This window comes from Melozone crissalis, unplaced genomic scaffold (genome assembly GCF_028551555.1).
Source record: "Melozone crissalis strain CALT ecotype California unplaced genomic scaffold, PUWL_Pcris_2 ptg000068l_1, whole genome shotgun sequence".
In the NCBI taxonomy this organism is placed as follows: Eukaryota; Metazoa; Chordata; class Aves; order Passeriformes; family Passerellidae; genus Melozone; species Melozone crissalis.
In genome coordinates, this window is record NW_026535846.1 from 1,383,199 (window position 1) to 1,400,845 (window position 17,647).

Genomic DNA, 17,647 nt, shown 5'->3' on the forward strand with positions numbered 1-17,647 from the left:
GATCGACCCCAGAGCCTGACACGGGGACGGGGGGCCGGGGCCCTGGGAGTGGCACAGGGGGACAGGGACCCCCTGGCAGCATCCCCGTGTCCCCCAGGGCCAGAGCCTGGGCCAGGGCTCCTTCACCCCGCTATGAATGAGGCCTTGAGACGCTGAAAAATCCCCAGCAAGGGATCAGCAAAAACCAGGTTGAATATTAAGAGACAGCAGCACAAAGTTCCTTGGCAAGAGTCACTCTGCTCCTGACTGGACACTTCAGGGACACCAGGGAAACAAAGCAACAACAAAGCCAAACAGAATCCAGGCAATAAAACCAGAAATTAACCTAGAACTGTCCCTGTGTGTGTGTGTGTGACACAAGGAGAGCAAGGGCAAGAATCAAAGGAATACGGCCTAAAAGCTTAACAGAGCTCAAACTTAACAGGACTTAACTGATACCTTAACCTTAACTGATACTTTCAACTTGACAATTTAGCAAAAGAGCAGAGCGTAACAGCATTTAACCTAAATAAAACCTATGACTTTGCAATTTAAGAGAGGAATGGGAAATAACTTTACAATACTTAACTTATATTAAAGGTAACAACTCAGCAACTAAGAACAACTCTTAGCAGCATTTATCTTCACGTAGACCGTGTGATTTAACTTACCTAAAAGCCTGACTGACTCAGCTATCCAAGGCACTCCAACCCCTCAGAGAGCAGCATTTCTGCCACATTTCCCCAGCACAGGCACTCCTGTGTGCACACAGACACCAAGAGTCAGTGCAAGGCACCTGTGAGCAATTCCCCTGAGGGCAGGAAATGCTCACTGTGGATCCTTTGGCATCTCCCCAGTGGGTGAAGGGTTGAGCCTGGAGGAGTGGGAGGATCAGCCCAGGCTCCGTCGTTGTTCAGGATCTCCGAGTGCAGCAAACGGGAGAGTTCCTGGCTGGGAAATGCCCCACTCAGAGGGAATTGCTGGCCCAGGAGAGCTCCAAGGGCTCCTTTTGGAGCGCTGTTTGCAGGGCCCCAAGAGAGGGGCTTCAGTCCCAGCAATGTTTCATCCTGGCCGCGCTTGGCACCAACAGCTTTCTTTGGCAGTGTGAGAACAGGGATGTTGTGCCGCTGAGGGAACAAAAACAGTTCCCCGGGCTGCTCCTACAGAACCCAGGAGCTGGTTGGGCAGCAGCAGTGCCTGGAGCAGACAGTATTTGTGATGAGCTGCAGAGGACCGTGGAGACCATTGTGACACTTTGGGGTGTCATGGAACCAAGGGAGCATTGTGACACTGTGAGACCCCATGGAGCCAAAGGTCCATTGTGACATTGCAAGGCCTCATGGAACCATGGACAGACTGTTAAGATACATCACAGCCTCATGGAACCAAGGGGCCATTGTGACACTGAGGGGCACCATTGAATCATGGAGACCATTGTGATACTATGAGGCCCCATGGAACAAGCAAAGCATTGTGACACTGAGAGGCCTCATGGAACCAGTGAGACCATTGTCACCCTGGAGGTCCTGAGAGAACCAATGGGACCATTGTGATACTGTGGGGCCTTGTGAAACCAAGAGGCCTTTGTGACACTGCAGGGCTGCATGGAACCAAAGGTCCATTGTGACACAGAGGGGCTTCCTGTCATCAATGGTCCATTGTGACACTGTGGAGCCAAAGGAGATCATTGTGACACTGCAAACCTCCAGAGTCCAAAGGTCCATTGTGACATGGCAGGCCTCATGTAACAGAGGAGTTGCATGACATTGTGGGGCCTGGGGCACAACAGAGACCATTGTGACACTGCAAGGCCTCATGGAACCAAGGTGTCATTGTGACACTATAGGGCACCATAAAACTAAGGGAACGTGGAACAGGTCTGGCTGGTTTGGCCTCCTGGGCCCCCTTACTGGTCCAGCTGACCATGGCATGTTGAGGGTCTCTTCACATCTGTGGCTGAAACACTGGGCTCTGTGATTTCCCTGCTATGGAAAAGATCTGTCCTTCTCCTCCAGGCACCCATGGCCAGAATTGGGATTTCACCTCCAACATTGCCTTTTGTGAGAGACTGGAGGAGACTGTTGGCTCAAAACATTTCATGTGTGGGGGATGAAAAGGCAGGTCCAGCCTTGCCCTGCCCTGTAGCCCCAATTCCCCCAGAGCCTCTATCCCAGCCCAGCAGTGGCTGCCAGTTGCTGGCACAGCACAGGCAATGCTCCACAGCCACCTCTGCAGCCCCCAGCCCAGCTCCTGAGGGACCCAATGAGCCCAAGTCCCACCTGGGGGAAGGGTGCAGGGAGACCAAGGGGTATTTAAGGCTGACCACAAGACAAGCACACATCCTGACCCTACCTCCTCTTGGAATTTCCATCTGAATACTGCTGGAATCCAGGAGTTGGTAGCTGTGTGTGCTTCTCTGTATCTTTTTTGTCTTTCTTGCTTTCTATGTCTTTTTCTTCAGTTTCTGTGCTCCTGCAAATTTTGATTAACTTAAAATTGAACAGACTTAGAGTTTGTGAGGTTGAATGGGCCAAGTCAACCCTTTTAGAAGTGTTTTTTGTTGACTGAATGTCTTTCATTGTTTGACATGAGAAGAATTTTAAAAAGTAATACAAAACGTTTTGTGTAACTGACAATCTGTTAAACCACTAAGACACTGAACACGCCTCTGTGAAACACAAATGTTAAAGATGAAAAAGCCCTGGAACCTCCTCTTTCTTTTCCAGTCAACAAAGAAGCAGCGAGCCTCAGGCTCCATTTCAACCAAACCAAACCAAACCAAACCAAGCAACCCTGCCATGGGCTAAGCCCCTTCCCTCCTCCCCAGGCTGCCCCCCTCCCCATCAGCCCCACTCTAACCAAACCAAACCCCAACAACTACCAAACAGGAAAACAAAAGAGGCCACAAAACCCCAACCAGAACAAAGCCAGGCACAGCTATTAAAATCTTACCACCAAGTCCCCTCCCCCCAAAACAACTAAAACACAAACCCCTACAACCTACAACCTGTAAAAAATAACCCTACAACTAAAATTAAACACAAAAAACCCCCAAAACTATCAATAAAACCAATTCTAACACAACCCAACCACAATTTCCACCAGAAGTTACTGGCAGGTCAGGTGTTAACCCTTTCTATACTTCAATCCTCTCTCAAGTAAAAGGAAAACAAAATACAAGCATTTCAAAAAGCAACATAAAATCATGAAATTCAATAAAGGAGAAATGAACTCCCCCCCCAAAAAAAACTAAGAAAAAATACCTTAATCTTAAAACTAAAATCCTCTTATAAACTATAAAGAAAAAACTCTTTTTCATTATAACACCTAAAACTATTAAGATATAAAAAATTGAAATTAATATAATACAAAAACCTCCATACTGAAATAAACAAATGTTAAAATAACTGTAATTTTATCGAAAGTTCATACAGAAATAAAATGTAATCCAGTACCGCCAAGAGAAGATCTCTATTCCCAGAGATTAAAAAAAATTAAAATTATATTAAAAAGATTTTTACCTTTAAAGAATTAATCTTTAAAACAATACCCCATAAGTCAACATGGCCCATCACCAAGCTGTAAAAAAGCTTCTGGCAATAAAAACAACTTCACAATGTTTTGTTTGCCCAATTATCCCATCGTAAAAAAACCAAAAATATTAACAGTAGTAGCAATTTTAATTGAATAGTTAAAATAAAAAAAAATATAAAATTGGATACAAAATAATTTGATTAAAATAAGAGGTAATTTGGTTCCAATAATAGCGCATAAGCAAAAGATAACCGCGGAGTACGGAGGGCAGGGTTTTGGGACCCTTGCCACATCACATACAAGCTTGCCAAGTGAAAATCACCCCTTATATGCCATGTGTCAATGCCATCTCCTCCCATTTTCGGTTCGTCATATCTCTATCTCCGCCTTCATTACCACCTTTACCATGCATGTGCCACCACTTGGTTTGGTGGTCGCACAAGTCTTTGGGGGTCGTCACTGATGAAGGCCCTGCAGTCTTCTTCGTTGTCCTTTAATTCACCTTTGGGTTACACATGTGCACCAAGCCAGTACAATGTAAGCCAAGATTAACATATCACTGCATCTACATATCAAGGCGATAAATCCCTTATAATTAGCATTTTCTTGAGACCCAACCAGATTTTGCTTCCTTTGTCCTCATTTTTAGCAATTGTATCTTCAGCTTCTTTCCTCCTGTCCATGTGAACATCTGCCGGAAGGGGGGGTGGTGGGCCCCTCCTCTCCCCCTCTTCTTTGGCATTACTACTTTTAACTGTTTTATTATTCCCAGATATTAATTACTGTATCAATATTGATTACTGTTTCAATTTTTATCAGCATGAATCATACCTATTTATCACAACAATAACAAAGTCCCCCAGATCCCAGTTATCCATGACAAAATCAATAACCACAAAACCGCTATTTTTTCCTCTTGTTAAAGAATCTCCATAACCTTAAAGAGAAAAACTTCTCTCCCAAAGTAAACTAAAACAAGGCTATTTTAAAAATAGTAAATAACTAGAAATTTTAGATTTCATTTCTTTACATTGCCAGTAAAAATAACGTTGTAAAAAACAGGTGTTCTAAAGAGTTTATTTTAATTCTTACTACCTTTTTCCTTTTAGTTACTTTTAATAAAATTTTCTTTCTACCCTTTAAATATTTTAAGCCTACTGTACCTTTCTCGCACTCCTATCTCACAACAAAATAAATACATAAATAATTAATTGACAATAAAACCCAACACACTCATCAATACGGTAATTAAGAAATCTCAAGATTAGAAAAATCTTGAATTAACAAACCAAAACCACTACAGTGTCATAATAAACCTTTTGCCAAAGTTTCTCTGATTTTCTAAAGTTCCCAGTAAAGGCTGTTTTGTTGTTTTGAGCTCCTGAGAATCTCTTGCTGGTATTTCTCCAGTGAGTCAAACTCAGAGTACACAAAAAATTGTAACTCCTTTTAAATGTCTCCTTGGGAGAGTTGTTTGGGGGATGGGAGTCAGGGTTTGTCTGTCCTGCTTGGCCCAGCCTAGGCAGGGCTTTCCCAGCCACATTCCACACTCCATTGCCCAGCTGGAGCCGCTGGTGCCTCTGAGTTGTGCTGCCCCAGCCCCAGGGATGCTCTCCTTGTCTGCCCATTCCCCCATGGTCTCTGGGCAGGGATGGCCTCAGTGGGGGCTGCTGACATCCTCAGCAACTTGGAGGCTGCTGCTGAATTTTCCTGCTCCAGAGGCTTGTTCAGCCTTCAGCTCTTCAGTGCAGGAATTCAGTGTCCCAGGGCTCATTAACACTCAGAACATCTTACAAGTCAAGCCTATGGGAATAATTTTATTTCAGTTTCCAAATAATTTGTAGTTACGTAGATCTCAGTAGTTTATTTAAAGTGAACACATGATATTTAAAAAGACAGTAAGAAAAGATTTCTTAGGTCCTGTTTAGTTTTTTTTTCCTGTTAATTTATTGATATATGCAGTCTCCAACTGACATTGCATCCAAGTACCTCCTCATGCAGTTGGAATAGATATGAAAATCAAGTCCCTTAATGGCTGACAATCACTCAGACTCTGTCCCTACCCCACCCCACCATTTCCCCCATCCAAGGCCTGGCACTCAGAACAGCCTTGTGCAAATCTGAACTCCCTCCAGCCCAGGCTGCACCTGCAGCTTTCAGCTCCTTGGCTTCAACTCCCACCTGCTTTCCGTGGAGAAGGAGCTGCCTGAGACACAGAGGGATGTTCGTTTCTTTTCAGCCAACAAAGCCAAGGGAAGGCACAGCTCCATCAAATGCAAAAGTCATTCTTCTCGCTGGCCTTCCCCTGCCCCTGATCCCCACAGCCTGTCCTGTTTCCTTCATCCCTGCATTGCCAGGGACTTTCTGGGATAAGGGACCTCTGCTCTGGATGTGGAGGGAGGTCCAAGTGCCACCACTGGAGTGGGAACCACAACACATCAGTTTTGTGTCCTTTGGGGGTCAGGAACTGGTGGGACTCAGAGGCACAGAAACTTTCTCTTCATGGCCAACAGACCACAGTGGAACAGGACACAATTTAATGACAATCGCACTCTTCCCTGAGCTATGTGCTATGTTCCAGCAGCATCTGGTGAGTCCACCATCCACAAGTGATTTCCATACTAAAATTAATTTCAGACAAACATGGGTCTATGATAGATATAAAAACAATTAAGTTCTTGCATCAGGATGCTCACCCTGGAGTGGGGGAAAAACAGTTCCAACAATTCCTGATTTGCAAAGCTGTCAGTGGTAGATGGAGAAGGGAGGTCAGGCTGCTTTTGGTCTTGAGGAAATGCTGAAAGCAGCCTGACTCATTTCATCACCTCATGCCCTGGTTTATCTCTCCTCTTTCCCCTTCCATCCATTGGCTTTTGTCTCCCCCCAGCCCCCAGAGAAGAGCCTGGCTCTGTGTTCTCCATCCCCTCCTTGCTGGCACTGCCAGGCTGGCATGAGGAGCCCCTCAGCCTTCCCTGCTCCGGGCTGGACCAGCCCAGCTCCCTCAGCCTCTGCTCACAGCCCATGGGCTCCAGCCCCACCTTGGAGGCCCTTGCCAGACCCTGCTCCAGCTGCCAGACATCTTTCCTGCCCTGGGGACCCCAAACCAGGCCTCAGTGACCTGGATAATCCCCGTCCTTGATGTCCTGGTCACACAGCCCTGGCCCCTTTTCCCCTGTCAGGCTCTGGGGTGGATCCTGTGGAACATCCTTTGGTGGAGGCTGTGGCTCCAGGTGGGCCGGGGGGATCCCTGGGGGACAGGGACTCTGCTGGGCATGAACAGCATTGGACTTGTTGGGAGAAACTGTGAGGGGGAGCTGGGGCAGAGTGACCAACACAGTGACCTGACAGAGCCCTGCTGGGATGTCACACAGCCCCTCTGGGATGTCACAGCCTGCTCTCTGATGTCATAGTCTGCTCTATGATGTCAGAAGTCTGCCCTGCAATGTCACAGCCAGCTCTGTGATTTCACAGAGGCACTCTATGATGTCACAGCCCACTCTGTGACCTCATGTTACCAGATGATAAATTGTCTACACCAGCTGAGCTGACACCTGGAGCTTGTTCTCCAAAACCCCAGGTCTATGGATGCCACACAATGACCATTGTGTGAGAAGGGAAGTTCACCAGCCTCAGTGTCCTGCCAGCTCAGCCTGGCCCACTGGAACATTGGCATCCAGGAGCACCAGGGACCACCAGAGAGACCCCCCAGGACAGAAGAATGCATGAGTAAAGTGGACGGGAACTATGTTAATGATTTTGGGGAAATGATTATCATATGTATTTTTAGTCCAGGACAATCAATGAATGTGTATGCAAAATACAGAATATAAACAGAAACTTTCCTGTGCTCAGCATGCATGGCTTTGGGAGGAGCTGTCCCCTGTGCATCCAGCTGAATTAAGAATGCTGCTTCTTAATGCTACATTGGGGTTAAGGACTTTTCTGTTTTACAGAATTTTTGGTAACACTCCCACTGCCAAGGAAAGCTCTGTCTGCTGCTGTTCACAAACAGAGAAGGCCTGGTGGCAGATATGGGGCTTGGAGGCTGCCTGAGGCACAGTGACCATGAAATAATCAAGTTTTCAATGTACTGGGAAAGAAGGAGGGGCAGCAACAAAACTTCTGCACTGGAATTAGGAAGGGCAGACTTTGGCCTATTTAGGATGCAGATTTGGGGAGTATCAAATCAGGTCCTGATTGTTTTAAGGGAAACAGCCTTAAAAAAAAAGGGGTCCAGGAAGGATGGACGCATTTCAAGAAAGTAATCCTAAGGGGGAAATAGCAGCCTGTCCCAGTATGGCAAAAGATGAGCTAGTGAGGAAAATGACTGGCCTGGCTGCCCATGGAGCTTTTGTGGGAACTCAGGGGAAAAAAGACGGTGCATAAATTTTGGACAGAAGGCCAAGCAACTTAGGAAGTGTTTAAGGATGTTGTTTGGTTATGCAGAAAGAAAAGTAGAGAGGTGAAAGATCACTTAGAGATTAACCTGGCCACTTCTGCAAAAAATAATAGAAAATGTTTCTATAAAATAAGATAATAGCAAAACATGGGATAAGGAGAACCTCTCCTCTTTATTGGATGCAGTGGGAATATAGTAACTAGAGATAAAGAAAAGGCAGAGATACTTAACACCTTGTTTGTCTCTATTTTCAGTATTAGGACAGGTTGTCCTCAGCACAAGTGTTCTCCTGAGCTGGTAGATGGGCACAGGGACCAGAACAGCCCCTGTAATCCAGAAGGAAGCAGCTGGTGACCTGCTGAGCCACTCAGATGCTCACAAGTGTATGGGAGCAGATGGAATCCATCCCAGGGGGATGAGGGAGCTGGTGGATGAGCTCCCCAAGCTGCTCTCCATCATTTGCCATTAGTCCTGGCTCACCATGGAGATCCCAGAGGACTGGAGATGCCAGTGTGAGCCCATCCCCAAGAAGGGCTGGAAGGAGGAGCTGGGGAACTCCAGGCCTGTCAGCCTGACCTGGGTGCCCGGCAAGGTCATGGAACACATCACCTTGAGTGCCATCACAGGGTGCCCACAGGATGGCCGAGGGGTCAGAGCCAGCCAGCATGGATTTAGGGGTGGCAGGTCCTGCCTGACCAACCTGGTCTCCTTTTATGACCTGGTGACTCACCTGTGGATGCAGGACAGTCTGTGGATATTGTGTTCCTGGACTTCAAAGACTTTAAAACCATGAGCCACAGAATTCCCTGGAAAAGCTGCAGTCCACGGCTTGGGCAGGTTCCCTCCTCGCTGGGAGATTTAAGAGCTGGCTGGAGGCTGGGCCCAGAGAGTGGTGGGGATGGTGCTGCACCCAGCTGGTGTCCAGGCACTGGTGGTGTCCCCCAGGGATCTGTGCTGGGCCCAGTCCTGTTTAATATCTTCACTGATGATCTGGCTGAGGGGATAGAGTCCACCATTCACAAATTGCAGATGGTTCCAAGCTGGGTGTGAGTGTGGATCTGCTGGAGGGCAGGACAAGAAGACACAGCCTTAAGCTGCACCAGGGGAGGTTCAGGCTGGAAAATAGGAAGAAGTTCTTCACAGAAAGGATGAGTGGGAACTGGAATGGGCTAGCCAGGGGGAGGTGGCAGAGTCACTGTCCCTCTCCAGTGGCACTTAGTGGCATGGTCTGGGTGACAAGGCCGTATTAGGGCATTGGTTGGACTTGATGATCCCAAAGATCTTTTCCAGCCTATTTGATTCTGTAATTCTGTGATGATTGGGGGACACTGGGGCCATTGTGACACTGCAGGGCCTCGTGGAACTAAGAGGGCCATGGTGACACTGTGCAGCCCCATAGAACCAGGGGTCCATTGTGGTGCTCTGGGGCCAAATGGAAGCAGGGAGTGCACTGTGAAACTCTGGGTCCTTGTGGAACCACAGAGGCCATTGTGACACTGCAGGGCCTTGTGTAACCAAGGGGTTTCACCATTTTGGCACTGCAAAACCAAGGAGACCATTGGGAGACTCCAGGGCCCAGTGGAACCAAGGGGACATTGTGACACTGCAGGATCCTGTGTAACCAAGGGGCCACTGTGACACGATGGGGCCTCAAGGAATCTGGAAGAACGTTGTGACACTGTGTGGCCTTGTGGAAACAAGGAGTCCAGTGTGAAACTGAGGGGACTTGTGGAACCACAGGCACCATGGTGACAGTGTAGGAGACCTCATGTAACCATAGGGGCATTGTGACACTCTGGGGCCTCCTGGAAACAAGGGCCCACTGTGGAACTGCAGCACCAATGAGAACACTATGACACTGTGAAGTCCCACAGAACCAAGGGGTCAACTGTCACATTTTGGGGCCCTATGGAACCAAGGAGACCAGTGTGACAGTGCAGGGCCTGGTGTAACCAAGAGGCCATTGTGACACTGAGGGGCCCCATGGAACCAAGAACATCTTTGCAGATGACACCAAGCCGGATGTGAGTCTTGATCTGCTGGAGGTCAGGAGGGCTCTGCACAGGGCCCTGGACAGGCTGGATCCAGGGCCCAAATCCAACAAGGCAAGGTTGAACAAGTCCCAGTGCCGGATCCTGCCCTTTGGCCACAACAACCCCTGCAGCACTACAGGCTGGGGACAGAGTGGCTGGAGAGCAGCCAGGCAGAAAGGGACCTGGGGGCGCTGATGGACAGCAGGCTGGACATGAGGCAGCAGTGTGCCCAGGTGGGCAAGAAGGTGAATGGCTCCTGGCCTGGATCAGGAATGGTGCAGCCAGCAGGAGCAGGGCTGCTGTACTCAGCACTGATCTGTCCCCAGCTCTGCAGACATTGCTGCTGCAGCTCCAGAGAAGGCAACAAAAGGGCATCTCTGCAGAAAACTCTGCTGGGAGATCCTTTAGTTTTATTAAAGCCACCAACAGTGCAGCTCCTCATTGACACAGTAAGTGGCTCCAGGGAAGGTGGAGGAAAAAAAAAAGAGAAATGGCAAAACAATGGTTTTATTTTATGGACAATATTGAAAAACTAAAACACAGGGGAAAAAAAGAACAAAGCCAAAAGAACTATCAAAGAATATTTATATTACAAATTATTTATATTAGGAATTAATTATATTACTTGGCCTGTGCCTGCTGCAGCCCCGGCACTGCCACCCCCAGGACTGTGCCCGGCCCCGAGAGCACTCAGGCCCTACAGAAACACCAGGGCCACCAGGGCATCAGGGCAGGGCCACGGCAGCAGCACTGGAAACACCAAGTGCTGCTGCTGCTGCTGGGCACAGCTGCTGGGCACTGATCTGCCCCCAGCTCTGCACATAGACATTGCTGCTGCAGCTCCAGAGAAGGCAACCCAAGGGCATCTCTGCAGAAAACTCTGCTGGGAGATCCTTTAGTTCCTTTAAAGCCACCAGGAGCACAGGCCCTCATTGACACAGTCTGTGGGCTCAGGGAAGGTGGAGAGAAAGAAAATGGGAAATGGCCCAAACACTGATATTTAATTATGGACAATATGAAAAACCTAAAAAAAAGGGGAAAAAAACCACAACCAAATCAACAAGAAATATCAAAAATTACTTTTATTACAAGGGATTTGCAAACACTGGCCAGCAGTTTAATGTTTCTGAAAGCATCCAGTCATCAGTGTCCACACTGCAGCCTTGATCTCCTGGTTCCTCAGGCTGTAGATGAGGGGGTTCAGGGCTGGAGGCACCACCGAGTACAGAACTGACAGGGCCAGATCCAGGGATGGGGAGGACATGGAGGGGGGCTTCAGGTGAGCAAAGATTAGAGTGCTGAGGAATGGGGAGAGAACAGCCAGGTGAGGGAGGCAGGTGGAAAAGGCTTTGTGCCATCCCTGCTCAGAGGGGATCCTCAGCACAGCCCTGAAGATCTGCACATAGGAGAAAACAATGAACAAAAACATCCAAGTCTGAAAGACACAATTACAGCAATGAGCCCCAGTTCTTTAAAGTTGGAGTGTGAGCAGGAGAGCTTGAGGATCTGTGGGATTTCACAGAAGAACTGGCCCAGGGCATTGCCATGGCACAGGGGCAGGGAAAATGTATTGGCTGTGTGCATGAGAGCATTGAGAAAGGCATTGGCCCAGGCAGCTGCTGCCATGTGGGCACAAACTCTGCTGCCCAGGAGGGTCCTGTAGTGCAGGGGTTTGCAAATGGACACGTAGCAGTCGTAGCACATGACAATCAGGAGGAAAAGCTCTGCTGAGATGAAGAAGATAAAGAAAAAGAGCTGAGCAGCACATCCTGTGTAGGAGATAGTCCTGGCGTCCCAGAGGGAACTGTGCATGGCTTTGGGGACAGTGGTGCAGATGGAGCCCAGGTCGCTGAGGGCCAGGTTGAGCAGGAAGAAGAACATGGGCGTGTGCATGTGGTGGCGGTGGCGCTGATGATGAGGCCGTTGCCCAGGAGGGCAGCCAGGGAGATGGCCAGCAAGAGGCAGAAGTGCAGGAGCTGCAGCTGCCGCGTGTCTGCCAATGCCAGCAGGAGGAAGTGTCTGATGGAGCTGCTGTTGGACATTTGCTGTGGCTGGGCAGGGGGACCTGTTCATGCAGAAAAGGACAGTGAAGAGTTGGAGGAGATTCCTGTAACCAAAATCAAAGCCATTTCCTATACACCCACCCCTGGAACACACAGATATGGTCTTCAGTATTTTCAAGATCTGAGGTTTTCTTTAGAAGCTCCCCAATGTTTTTCCTGGTATTCTTGGATATCAGGAAACCCTCTGCATTTCTACTTGACTCAGGGAGAACAGAGCAATTTCTGGGAGGCAAAGTGATGAGTGGAGACTGAGGGGAGATGGTCTGTCATTCTGACCTGTTCAGAGTTTCCTTGGGCTTTAACCTTTCTCTGGTGGAGGGTGATCACCTTCCCATGCTTCCCCTAAAATGTCACCAGGCACTGCTGAGAGCAGATGGATCCACCACAGCCCAGATCCACATTTGTAGCCAAGGACTTGCCTTGCTCATTTCACCAACCCAATAGCAGCATTTTCAGTGTCACAACACCTCTGCCTTGAAGAGACCGGCACAATCGTCTTTGCGCAAAGAAGCCGCTTCTTCGCCTCCGGGAGCCGGAGAGAGCGGCAGCTTCGGAAAGGTGAAGAAGGAAGCTGCACAACACTGGGATTTTGTGTGCAGCTTGCCAACTGATAGAAAACAGCACCTTACCACTTTCCTGCCTTTTCTAATCGCATGAACATTTGATTGGAAGCTGTTTTGGACAGCTTTCTTTCTCTTCTTGCAAAACACTATGCAGACCTCCGTGCAACTTCTAGAACACGATGGGAGATGTTTTCTGTGCTGGCACAATTTCTCCTTGAGAGGCATAGTGGAAAAGCTTTTTGCAAAGATGTAGACGAGAAGAGACGCTAAAGACGAAGGTACGATGCTCTCCGGAGCTAAGAGCCTCTCCCGTGCGTCTTTCGGCAGAAGCCGCGCTCCAGAGAGCACTGTGAGCGGCACAATCATCTTTGCACGAAGAAGCCGCTTCTTCGCCTCCGGGAGCCGGAGAGAGCAGCAGCTTCGGAAAGGTGAAGAAGGAAGCTGTTCAACACTGCGATTGTGTGCGCAGCTTGCCAACGGATAGAAAACAGTACCTTACTACTCTCCTGCCTTTTCGAATCACATGAGCATTCGATTGGAAGCTGTTTTGGACAACTTTCTTTCTCTTCTTGCAAAACACTCGGCAGACCTCTGTGCAACTTCTAGAACACGATGGGAGATGTTTTCTGTGCTGGCACAGTTTCTCCTTGCCAGACAGAGTGGAAAAGCTTTTTGCTAAGATGTAGACGATAAGAGAGGCTAAAGACTGGATGAGAGCAAATGACACCCATCTTCAAAGAAGGCAATTAGGAGGACTCGGAAGAGTCCAAACCAGCCAGCCTCTTTTTTATCCCCAGGAAGTTGATGGAGCAGCTATTCCTGGAAAGCCTTTCCAGGCACATGAAGGACGACAAACTAATGTAGTCAGCATGGATTTTCCAGGGGAATTTCATGCTGAACATCTTTTTAAACTCCTCTGATGAATCAACTTGACTGGTAGATGAAGGGAATATTGTCTGCCTGGGCTTCAGGGAGGTTTTTGACATTTCTCTACATGGCAGCACACATACATACCGGAAGCAATAGTGCAAAGGGGAGGGAACCAGTGTCTTTTCAGTGATGCTGAGTGAAAAGACAAGAGGCAGTGGGCACACACTGAAATACAGGAGATTGCCTTTGAACATCGCCAAATGATTTTTTACTGTGAGGGTGACTGAACCACGGCACAGACTGCCCAGAAAGACTGTGGAGCCTGGATCTTTGAGGACATTAAAAGTACACCCAGATAGAATCCTGGGCAAGAGGCTCTAGGTATCCTGGTTTAAGCAGGGGGGTTGGGTCTGGTTAGCCCCACCAACCCCTTTCACTCTCATTCATTCTGTGCTAGTGAATTCTCTTCGAGATGCATTTCAAGCACTGGCATGACAAAGTTCTGTGCAGACAGAGATCGAAATGGACATGGGATCTAAGTTCCTTAAGCAGTGTTCAGAAGAATGTAAAACTCTGGGACAAGTGTCTCTTCCCTAACTGAATCCCTTTCATGGGAAAATTCCCAGCTATAGAAAGATCTTGTGATACGCGTGCTTTAGACTGACACTGGCTGAGCAAATTTCTCTCTATGTGTATCTAAGACCAGTTAGGATCTTCACCCAAAGTGTTGTCAACATAGTCACCGAATGTCTATTGTTAAGAAGTGACAACTTCCATCAGAATGACAAATATTGGTCCACAAAATGGATTAATGTATGGGAATTATCTACTTGGGTTAAAAGCAAAAATAAAGAGTTGGTCTTTATTTATCAATTTCATTGCAATATTGATAAGGGAAGAAAAAGACCTAAGTCCTTGACTTTCTTAACTGGAGGAAAGATTTAAAAAATTCCTTGTAAAAATGTATTATCACGATCAGACTATTGAAACAATTTTAGTTGGGAAAAAAGTTCCAAATTTGTCTAGATAGTGACAAAGAAGGCAAGAAAATAGGAAAGAAACAAAAAGAGAGCAAAAGAATCAGCTTCAATGTACAAGGTCGTTCTAAAAGTAGTCTGCGGGGAAAAGGAACCCCCAGTTGAATTTCCAATGTATTCCTGCGCTTGATTCAGTAACTGGTCAATGTAAAAACCAATCCTTTTGTACAACTTCTCCCAGCAACAAAAACTCCAACAGGTTGACACCACCATCATGCCTGTTCCAGACATAATTAAAAGAGAAATGATGATTTTCTTGAAAATCTACTTGTATAAAAGTTGCAAGACGGTGGAGGGATCCCCACATTCTCCTTCTTCCATCTGGCTTGAAAGTATATTTGATAAAATATGCAACAAAGCACATGATTTATAAGGTAGAGTCAAATGGATGATTTGGGAATTGATCTCTTGTTGATAGTAAACTTCATATCCACTCTGTGTGACCTTTCTAAAACAAAATGTGGAGCTGAGGCATGAATCTGCCACAACAAGTGTTAAGCAAACCTACACACTCCCCTTCACATGCCCCCCCTTCCACACACACCTAGGCACACACAGAGATCAGCATAGCAGATCATGAACACCTTGGAAAAGACTGAAATGCTAAATGCCTCTCTTTATGGGCAAAAGAGCTGGTGCAATAATTCAAATGCCTGGTACAAAAATTCTGTTTAATATTTAGCTCCTATTTAAAACACAGCTTTTCATTTAATTCTATTCCAGAATATTTTAATTTCATTTGTTTCTTTAAAATTACTTAGTTCTCACGTGTTGTATGTCTAGGAATATTTTCTTTGAAAAATAGAAAAAAATAGATTATATCTTTTCAGCACAAAACATTGGTTGATACTATTTTAAACCATCATGATATGGAAGAATTGTTTTGTCCCTCTCTAAGGTGGAAGAAGTATTTGGATCACAGATACTATGTGTCAAGTATTTCTATAATGAAATACTTGACATGTTTAAGATGCTTTCAATCAATTTTGATCCTCAATTGCTTACGCGTTGTAAACAGTAATTTTTCAGTGAAGGGAAAGTGTGTGTGGTATATCTACATGATGTTCAAACCAAATTCCTACTAATGGCCAGGCTGAACTCCAGTAAATAATGTCCCAAATGATATTTTTCTGCCTTCTTTGGCACTTCATGAAATCTTACCATGATGAGGTGCTGAAACACAGAGATATTCTCTTAGAGAGTGTCTCATGTTGTAACCCATCCCATGGATTTTATGCTGTAATTCTTATCTCTTTTAAAATTTGCTCTCTTCTGTATAGTTTTCATGAAGCTTTCTGTTACAGTAGTGAAAATCATAGATAAATGTCATTTTGTACAACTTTGAATTTACCCTAAGAGCTGAGAGAAAACTTGCTCCTATCCTTCAATCCCAGTTTCTTCTATAGTCAAACTTTGCTTCTCTACCATCAAGATTCTCCTTTGTTGCTGCTCCAAGCCCCGTCCAACCTGACCTTGAGTACTTTCAGGGATGGGACACCCACAACTTCTCTGGGCAACCTGTTCCAGTGTTCCAGCACTCCCACAGTAAAAAAGGCCTTCCTTTCATCTAATATGTGTAGGAAATCATAAATCTAGGCATAGAAACTTGGAGTGCAAATTTGAAATTCTTTTGATTTGAAGCACATTTTAGATGAATACTGACTTACAGATGACTAAAAGATGTTGATGGGCATTGAGCTGACAAGTTTTGAAAAAGTGCACGGAATTTTAAATTGAAACCAGTAAAATTAAAAACTTCTTGCCATTTTCTTTTTCCTCTCCTATTAAAAATTGCATATGTCAGATGTCAGTGCTTCATGCAAACCTCTCAGATGCTCTCAGAGAAAAAGCTTTTCTTTCAGACTAAGTTGCGGTTGACGTAGAGCACTAGTAGTAGTGAAAGTTTTTCTGGGCATCGGGGCAACACCTTCTCCTTGGATTTGTGTGCAGAATGCATTTTATCCAAAGTGGAAAATTGATCCCGGCTCTGTTCTATTCATCATTCTTACTGCATCAGGCCTGAAGATTCTGTGAAAAGTAGCCTGTGGACCTTGAAGATAGCTCATGTGAAACAGATGAGAGGTGATGGAGAAGTTGAGGGAGAGAATAAAGAGCATATGGCCCAGTACGGACACCAGAAAGTATTTCTTCATGTGATCCATAGCCTGAACAATTGTTTAGCACCCTTTCAAGGTGGTGTTTGACAAACAGGGCTGAAGTAGATCTTCAAAATATCCAGGAGATCAAAATCCATTGAAGCAAATTCTCCTGGCCAGTCACCTTGCTGCTGCTGCTAATTCACCCTCCCTCCATACCAGCTGATCAGGCCTACCAATGCTGCTGCAAAAAGATTGTGAAAAAGGTAGGCACATTTTCGCAGATGCAGGGAAAATCCCCTTGGATGATGATTCCAAGGCATAACTTGATGGAGCAAGTGATGCAACCTTGTCTACTGGCAATATCTAAGTTGGTGAGTTCACCATCTGTCAGCATCACTTTAGAAAATAAATGTTTGATCCACAAAAAAAATATTTCCTATGTCCTGTCTACTTGCTTCATTTCAACCAATGAATAGGCTACATTCCATCAGCAAAGGGTTTATGATCCTATCTTTCTTTCAACTGTGATCATTCTTGATTTTTTTCTAAATCAGACAGTGTCTAAGATTCAGATGCCCATGGTAGGGGTGTAATTAAATTCACATGTTCAAAAATATCCTTCTTGTTATCTTTTCTTTAAATTACCCACACGTAACATCAGTCTGGAGCTGAAGAAAACCCCTTCATTTGCTGTTTGCCAAGTATCATCTATGGGATACAAATTCTACTTGAGAAATCACACCCATTCATTGCCATGTAAACAACCTTTTCTTCATCATTAGGTATTTTGGTGAAGTGAATGATTAGAACATAAGCAAGGGCATTTGTTCAAGATGCTCCAGAAAGAGCTGTGGTCTGTTCTCTTCTTTGCTGCCTATGTTAGCACTGAGCTGCAAAAAATGAAAGACTACTAGGAAAAGTGTTACTTTTAGTCTAAATTCGTAAATGATGTTTGAAATAGCCTGGTAAATGAAAAGGTGCTCTTTTAAATGATGGCATCTTAAGGGAAAAAGTCAGCTTGGAAGACGTTTTGAGACAGTTGCTTCTGGAAAAAAAAAATAAAAAATTGG